Here is a 10,196-nt window from a genome sequence, read left to right as displayed (position 1 = left end):
ATTTAACAATTAATAAAAAACATAAAAATTTATTTTAATTAAATTAATATAAAATGTTTAGATTTATTTTTTTTTGGAGGCGGGGCTAATAAATACAGAAACGTTGAATGTTCAATGTTTAAAAAAAGAGAGGATAAGTTCAAATTCTAAGGGCTAAGATATTATAAGTAAATTAAAGAGGTGTATATATCACTTAAAGATCAATACGCTGCAAAGAAGGATCTTATGGTGGTGAAATAAATTAAATCAGCAGACAGAAATGCGTGACAATCGAGATGCGGTTTTATAGAGAGCGATGAAGAGCAAACTAAATGAAAAAAGGGCAATATACATAAAATGTTATAATTTCACGGATCTTAAATGTCCATAAATAATTAAATAGAATTAGTATCCAGACATAAACACGGTATAGGAATAAATAATTTTGTGAATATCCAAGCATATCATAGTAATATAGTACCATATAGTACGCTGTGCCTGGTGCGTTCAGAGTGTATACAGTATATACTATATACCTTGAACGCGGATATGGTGCTATGTTATTTTTTCTCAAAATATTTCGTAAAATATTACACATAAGGTGCAAGTCTACGGGCAGTGACGTTTTATACTCAATGAATCATCGGTGATTTCCTGCCGGACACTCCCAGAAGAAAAAAAAACAAATATAGATTTATGAATACCGACTAATTTTACGAACGCGTCTAATTATCTTCTTATTGTTTTGTAGGTCACGAGAAAAGTATATATAATATATTAATATAATTATATTTTAAACCTTTTTGGCATGTGAATTTTTTTTTACTTAAAATCACGGCAGGGCGAGAGAGGCGCAAGCAAGTATATTTTAATGTTCCTGAAATCGATGAATTAAATCGACGCATTAACGAAATTTACAATATGTATAATGGACAAAATGGCGTGTCCGATGTTATATACACACTTAAACACACAAACCATAAAAGCGTATGCGGTCCAAACTTTAAGTAATCAGTTTATCGTGAGAAAAAAAATAACTAACTATTATTAATATTTATTACGACATCGACAGCGAAACGCTCTCCGGTTGATCTATTTACAGGATGACTTACAAGACCGCTATATCTTTTTTCTTGTTTTCCTCGTTGGCTCGACTTCCGCGAAGGTTAAAGCATACGGGACTAAATAACCCATAACCGAAATATAACAGACCGCCAAGTTTTACACCAAACGTCAATAACGAATAAAATAATTCAATTTTATAAGCTGAAAAGATCTCAATATAAAATCGACACGAAATCCGTTATAATATATTATAAGTCGCACCTGAATAAATTTATCAAAATATATACTACTATCGGGGAGCTGTAATGCGAATCGCGGCTCTCTCCCTCCCCGGTCCTCGATAAAACGAAAAAAAAAATCTTGTCTTATTCTGTGCTACTATTTTCCATGCACGGGGACGACATATTCATTTGTAATTTTAATTATTTAATTTATTTATTTATATCTCGTTTTAACAAACCTCGACGTCCTTTAAAATGTCTGTACTTGGTACAGACAGAAATTCTTGATAGGCACAGTTAACCACCACGAACCTTTCCACGTCTTTTGAGTTGAGACATTTCGCCCCATCCGTGACAAAGGCGGACATGCCAAAAACAATGATCGCTGAAACATAATATACATATCGTATTGATTATAACATTTTGTACGTTGTGTAGCAAACAACACACTAACAAAAATACAAAATTAATTAGGTTCGTCGATAACGGCACAACACGTACAAGAAATTATTATTTCAAGATATCGTTGTTGCCATTCATCGCAAATATCAATAATTATACAGTGAATTGCTCACTGGTGGAAGCAAATCTACAAACGATCACGTTTTTTCTCGTATTATGGTAAAATGGTGAATAGGTATTATTAATTTAAATATTATGTCTATTTAACACAAAATATAACGATACATTATTTAAAATTGGTACCACTGTCTGTTGGACGTTGATTTATTCATCAAAATGCGTATAATAGGTACATAAATACATAATTAATGATTAATCGTTTCATTAGTGAAACATAATTAGTAGTAAACATACCTATTATTATGGTTAGGTACATACTTTTCTTTGAATTATTTAGCTTTAAATTGTATTTATGTTCGCATGGCTACCATTCAATAGTCATATACACAATTGATATTTAGACATTTATTAATTATTATAAACTCGCTCACTCAACTATATTATATTATTAACAATAAAATAGCCACCCCCAAAAATCGAAAATTTAAATGAAAATAATACAGTTTGAATGGTGGTTGTATGTTAATCCTAAAAATGTTGATTAAATGATACCGAATTAATGTATTTTTAGTATAATTATACATATAATTACCAAGGTCTATTAAAGTATAGGTATCATAATAATCCAATTATTTGTATACATTCATTTAAACTCTAATAATGTACACGTTTCAATTTTTAGTAATATTTTACAGCCTGAAAATTCCAACATAGGCGTATTTTAATATCTATTAATATCAATATCAATATCCATTATCCATCAGTTTTACTCGGATAAACTATATGAAGATTAAAAATAACCGTTTTAATCTTCGTAGATAAACTCAAAGTACTATATTCGAATCCACCCAAAAACTTTTCGACCATATTTTAAGCAGACAATGTTGAGTAATCGACAATTTGATGAATCGTATTTAATTTAATTTTAAATTTGCAGAATTTATATAAAACGTATACCAATACGACTGTAATTATTTGTAATATCTACAAGTCTTGGAATATGACTTAATATAATATATTTATTTTTTCCATCGGTTTAGGTGACTAACCAGTCACTATGGTTACTAGCATGAAACCATAGCAAACATTGATGGGCATCATATTATTATGATGTCATCATAGGCTTATTTCCAAGAGTTTACGTAACTATAAGTGCTATAGTAGGATATATTATTAGATATAACAATGCCGACGGTGGTAAAAAAAATGACTATTTAGTATTTACCAAATAACCATAAAAAGTTTAATATTATAGTCAACACTCAACATATTATAGACAAGTTTTAATTTAAATCGAACATAGTATACCTAGGTATAGGCAACGATTGCGGGATTCTGGCATATTTAATATATAAGATAATACAATACATAGGTATTATACTGGTATACATTATTACTGTTATTGATACGAGGAGAATACATTTCCAATGACCCTGTGTACATATATTAATACGTATTTTATTAACCGTGTGTGCTTACAATTTATAACCTGTAATTTTAATTTTAATGTATGTTATCTAAATGTATTAGATCCCCAAAGCCAAAGCTATTCATTTTCCCATCGTTATCCTTTACAACATGCACTCGATTTCCTGTCCGAATTTGTTTTGGATTGTGGTCACTCCACACCGACATCATCAATGCATATTATTGTTGTGCGCTGTATACCTGGCAATTTCCAAGGTAATTTTAATCATTTGCGGCTTTTTCTTCTGATAAATAATTTGTAGGTAGTGTATAGGATATCGGTCGAATTGTGGCGTTTTTCATAACTACATTAAATATCAGCGATTTGTAGGTATTTATCCAATTTTCATTTTTTGTATCCTACTCATATTGTTCTTCAACAGTAATACAGTAGGAGCTCCGGTTAGGTAGGCGTAACGACCTTAGTAAATATCCAATTATTGTAATTTTTTCAATGGCTCTTTTTATGCATTGTTTTTTAAATGTATAATATTGTATTTAAAACTTTAAAATCATACTAGTTACTGCTGTAATGATTAGGGACAGTTAAACTCATTTTTTTCTTTAATTACCTTTACGACAACGGTAAATTGTTTATTGACCTACCATAATAACGATTTATACAGAGACAATAAACGCGTATTTTTAAATTTAATTGGTGTGAACTAACACGTCATTCCAGCTACCTATCTAAAAAGTAAAAACCAATTTATATTCAAAACCGAACTAGTGTGACACTCATTATACCACTGAACTAATAATTCAAAAATGACCTTCGATAATGATTTATTACCATGAGAATAAAGAATTCAACCATAGGTATACACGTGGTTAACAAGCTTGGACTACACATGCAAATATATAAATTTATATGATACAATTTTTAATTAATAAGTATTATAGTTAGTAGAAAACATAATATTAATTATTATTAAGTAAAATATAATTTCAGTTAGGTACCCTACCTATCTAGTGGCGTATTTAGGAATTTTTCATGGAGCGGGTCCAGCTAATTTTCCAAACACTTTTATGTAGGGAGGCTCTATTACAGAATGTATATATATATATATATATATTAGACGTTTAGATAGGTATAAATTGGACCCCATGACCGCCCCGTAAATATGCGACACTGTACCTATCCTATATAATCAGACGGGGCTTCTATATTAGTGAGAGAGTTCATAAAAAGGGGGGAGGAACGTTAATTCGTATTCCTAATGATATACCAATATAAATATTTACAAATATATTTCGATTAATACGTTAGTAATCATTTTTGTTATTAAAAGGGTATAACTCTATAACAGTAATCAAAATTCGATTGAAAATGTTCACGATATTCTATTATCAATATGATATCTGTAAAAAAACTTTTCGCTAAGATTATCACTCGAGCTCAAGTGTAGAAATTGCATTTAAGACATATAGAAACACAATTTTCGTCAAGCGTTAAAAAAGACTTTATAGAATTAAAATTGTATTTTTTAAATGCAAGCAATACTAAAATATAATTGTTTTTTAGATGCAATTATTACTTTAAGAAAACACCACCATCCTGCAATTCTCTGTGCACCCTGTCCGGATTTTTGATAATATAATTATTTTTGATAATAATTACACTACACTTTTTAAATCATAAAGATATAGGTTTGAACCAAGTAGAAGAACGTCTAATAATAATTTAAATAACATCGCGAATACCATATTATATCGATGGTAAATCGTATTAATAGTTGCATAACTATCGACATATAGATTACAATAAAAATAGGTATATATAAATTTATATTAGTAAATAATATACACGTATATAATATATATTATTTTTTTTTTATATAAATGTGTCATTGAATATTGGTCATTGGATTCGGATTTGTAATACAATACTCCAGCGTTGTATCAAATTGCATATTACTGAATTAAGTATCCTCTTCGCAAGGAAGGTAGATATATCTGATGGTTTGTAAATCACAGTGTTGGAATACGATTTGAATAATCAAAACACATTTAATAATAATGTGTCAGTTCATTACTATACAAAGATACTATGCTATTATAACTTACTTTAATAATATTATACAATCTATTATAGGTAGTTTGGAAGACCGTTTTTCGAAACTAAAAATGTCATAAGTACAGATTAGTTCTACTACATCTATATTTTTTCACTTATCTACGTATGTTTTACATCCAACTATTGAAGAAATAAACCCAAATTTGGTATAAAAAAACCGTTATTATGTTTGAATAATTATAATAATAAAAAAAAGTTCAGCATCGACATAATATATTCAGACGCATGTACAAATGTCCGTCAAAATTACTTTTGTTTATGCCAATTTTCTGCAAACTTCTCATAAAACATAATTTATACCAGTATGTAAGATGTAAATATAGGTATACCTATAATAATATACAGATCGGATTTTTTCCGTTTAAGAAAACGATAGCACACTACTCGATATTTTTCCTCTACAAGGAAAATCTATGAATCATAAATATGTTGTGTAAATAAGTAACCATGACAACGAGAATCTTACAAAAAAATAGGTTAGAAACAAAAAAAAAGTGTATCAATGGAGCCAAAAAACATAATATTCATGTTAAAAAAAATATTAGTAGGTATTAATCATTTAAAATGCGTCTACATTTATTGGTATTTACATATTTATATATTATAAATATAGGTACAATGGTACATATTATATTATATTATCAACTAAATATATTAAAAAATTTTTAAGAGTTATTTATAACTGACCAGAAAATAGGTATTATTTATTCGATTTTTGATTTCCTATGTTGTTGGCTTGTCACAGCAACTAGTACGAATTACAGCTGTGTTTGGAAACCTTTCAGAACATCAACAAGGACGAAAAGTTGGACATTGAACGGTTTAATATAAAGACCAGTTGTGTGGCGCGCTCGAAAGTCGAAACGTATATAACAACAAAATATAAACACTATTATACAGAAGGTAGGAGGGGGATGGAATTAGCACATTAGTCTTTATGAATTAAGTGTGACATGGTTATTGGTACCGAACTATTGTCTATTATCTGCCGATATAATTAATGCAGCCGACAGGACAGTCATCGCCGAGATTGTAAGTTGAAACTTTTTTACATAATATTATACATAAGTGGACAAGTATAAACTACAGTGTGTCAGTGTTTGTTTATTTTGGTAGACACACGCACATAGTATGTCACGTCGAGTCGATTGTAGAGACGCAGAGGTTTACCGGCTACTTTTGCGTAGGTACCACTTGTTGCGCGCGGGAAAGTCGTTACACATAATATTATTATATATTGTGTACTGATCATCATTATAATATGTCAATACATATCATAAGTATATTGTATATAGCAATGCTCGATACAATAAAAAGAGATACTTTAATAAGCATAATAATATGTAATATATTATTATATTTATAAAGAAGAAAAAGTAAGCAGACAATTCGAATGTAATAAATTATATATACTATATAGGTTATGTATACTACGCTATTAATCAGTCACGGTGATAATATAATATATATATATATGATATATAAGTACCTTGGCTATAGGGTAATATTATATTGTTGTGTACAATTTTTGGTGTTCTTATTATTCAGTTCACGTGACGCTCCAGAGAAACAAAACAAAAAAAAAAATAATAATAGTTTTAACCAATTTTCCAAAGAAAAATAATGATGGTGGCGATGATGACGATAGAACGTTCGTGTCGAATTTGCGATTTCACGAGATCAACGGGTTCGTCCGCATTATGAGCGGATGATTTTTCGAATCGAGAACGGTCGGCGTAGCGGCAGATGAGGCACGTTATAAGTATGGAAAACCGTTTTTGGTCATCGACCATGCCAACCGCTACCGCGTGCGGTAATCGTTTTTCCTTACACGGTTCACCGGATAATAACTCGAAAAGAGCATGTTGCGGAGTGGGAACTATAATATACAAGTTTGTTATTATACATTTTTTTCTACTCTACAGAAAAGAAAACGGCAATCGATTTGTGTCATCGGTAGCCGCTGGACTGTGAAGGACATCCGTAGGTTCCACGGCAGTAGAAGACACGTATACAAATTTTATTTTTTACTTGTTTGTGTATACATATTGTCTATATAGAAATAAAGCGACATAATCAAGAATCACGAACATCGACAGTATTCGGAATTCGGTTGCTTATTATCAGACAGATATATATATCTTATATATTATATAATTTAAAACCACAACATTAATTGTATCTTCGATTTACAGTTAAAGTGTACAAAAACATAATATTGTTGTATTATAGTTATTATACAATGTACGTAATATACGATACATATTGGTATTAGTATGGCTAAAATGGATTTTTTACCAATATTTAGAAGGTACCTACGTTACACAATTGTTTTATTAGTATGATTAACTATATTAACTATATATTAGTGATTAGTCTATACATAATAATTACATTTACAATTTACTTACTAGTAATGATGTAACTACTACCTACCAATACAACATATATTACAGTTTTCGATAACAACATTTTTTAAATTTAAGTGTAAACGATTTTTTTACCAAGTCAAAAAATGATTTGAAAAAGTAATATGATATACGACTTTATTATAAACATAAGTTTGAACATATATATGTTCACAGTATTATTCAAAAGTAAAATTACAACTATACACATTGCACATTAAATTACAATTGATATTTTTTTTATAATTTTTTTTTTAAGAAATTGACTCAAAATAGTTATTATACACATTTACAGAGTACACACATTGTGTAAAATTTAACATCAGCCCAAGTTTTGATAAATGAATAATTGTTTTACTAATTTGAACAATATATTTTAAAACTATATACAACGCATATTATGACATAGGTTGCAATTATTATGACGTAGGATGTATGATGCAAAATACAAATTTAATAATTTAACTATTTTATAACCTATTTTATATATTATATAAGCTATAAAATAAATATGATACATAATACATTATAGATATCAGTTTATAAGTTATACCTAACGCATTACCCTGATCATAATTTATATTTTATATGCACTACGCTAAGCAAAAATATATCTTTACAACACTGCAATTTGATTATTTGTAACACAATGGGTACTATAAATCTATAAATGCATAACAATCTATAAAAATGAATTAGTTATCATACTTTTAGTAAAACTTAAAAAAGATCACGTAATTGCCTATATCAAGTCGAAGTGGCATTTTTTGTACATATCTTTATACATAACTATAACTAACTCAAAATAATTTAAGAAATAAATCAAATATATTATATATAAAAAAGCAGGTAAGTGGATGTCGCTCTGCTGTATAACTATACAAGTAGGTCACTGTAATGGATGGTATTCAATTTGAATTCAATGATATAATATCATGGTGTATACGAAAAACGATTCTGAGCAAAGACAGTTTGTTAGTCAAGGATATTTTATATTATATTTATATTAATATAACTTATTATTTATACGGACAGACGGTAAGTTGAATTAATATAATACAATTAGAAAAAAATAATTAATTTCGTCCAATTTTTAACTTAAAATAAGTATTAAAAAAAACAGTGTCAATGTATATTTTAGATTTTTTGGTTACAGAATTAACTACTTGTGTGGAACCTTGTTTTAAAATGTCAATGCTTAGCTATAAAAGTTGATCATTTAATAAATGTTTAAATACAAAATCATTTTGAAATTTAAAATTTGATAAATTTTATCAAAATTCCAACTTTAAATGCTTATAAAAATGTGTCCCTATGTATTTTTAATATTTTTCAACTGTTACCCTGTGTGCAATAATGTGATTTTGACTTCTATGCGATTGTATTTTAGTAGTCTCAAATGTGATATCACAAAAATACTTCTACGATATGTTTAAGAGACTATATTAAAATAACAGTTGTATAGTTTTAACTTAGCGATGTCACAAATAGAGTTCTATGCGACTGTCATTTGTTATATTACATAGAAATTGTAACCATGCTATTACTGGGATAGGTGTACTATGCGATTACTTATAGATGTAACAACATTATGATTTTAAATTGTTACAATGCGAGGTCTCTGAGATATCGAAGATATGTATGAAAATGTTATCTATAAATAGAAATTATAAAAACATAACGAAATAGTCATCGTCGGGATATCCAGCTAGTTCAAAGACACTTATCATCAGTTATCATTTTTATTATCGCAGTTCGGCATCGGTTATAACTTATAAGTTTTCTGTCCAGTGTCCATTGTCCACTACAACTTTGTTTTTGCTAACGCAACCACGTGACAACGCCATCCTCATACTTATTAATTATTATACTATAACTTATAAAATTGTTTATAGAAAGCTGCGTTTTTTTAATTGTTCTACTGTTCCATATTGTGTTCAGTGTTGTTGTGTTGAACCTACAATGTGAACATTGGAAGGCAACGGAATTTCGCACTTTCCTTCTTTATACGGGTCCTATTGTGTTAAAAGGGAGATTGAAAAAACCTCTATTTAAACATTTCATGCTTTTTAACTATGCTATTAGACTTCTTATTTCTTCAGAAAATTGTCATACTCATAACAGTTTGGCTAAAGACATGTTAAAAAGATTTGTACGTGAATATGGATCTTATTATGGTGAAGGATATGTTGGATATAATGTTCATGGTTTGATACATGTAGCTGATTTTGTTCTAAAACATGGACATTTAGATTTATTTAGTGCATTTAAGTACGAAAACTATTTACAGTTTTTAAAAAAAGTTGTAAAAATGATAGATTTCCTCTTCAAGATGCATATAATCGCATCATAGAAAAAATGAACGTTCAAATTAAAACTATACCTCTTGCATATCCAATATTAAAACGAGAATTAAAATGTAATTATAATTTAAATAATTCATTGACTGAAACTTTG

The 10,196-nt window shown here is 28.7% G+C and overlaps 1 protein-coding gene across 1 annotated transcript in view; it reads left to right on the top strand.

Annotated features, from left to right (window-relative positions):
* Positions 1-10,196, top strand: part of LOC100159369 (immunoglobulin superfamily containing leucine-rich repeat protein 2) — a 52,842-nt gene that overhangs the window by 27,178 nt on the left and 15,468 nt on the right. The gene's annotated exons all lie outside the window — the stretch shown is intronic.

Source organism: Acyrthosiphon pisum, chromosome A3, assembly GCF_005508785.2.
Source record: "Acyrthosiphon pisum isolate AL4f chromosome A3, pea_aphid_22Mar2018_4r6ur, whole genome shotgun sequence".
Taxonomy (NCBI): domain Eukaryota; kingdom Metazoa; phylum Arthropoda; class Insecta; order Hemiptera; family Aphididae; genus Acyrthosiphon; species Acyrthosiphon pisum.
Note: the sequence above shows the minus strand (reverse complement) of the source record. Positions and strands in the feature narration are given on the sequence as shown.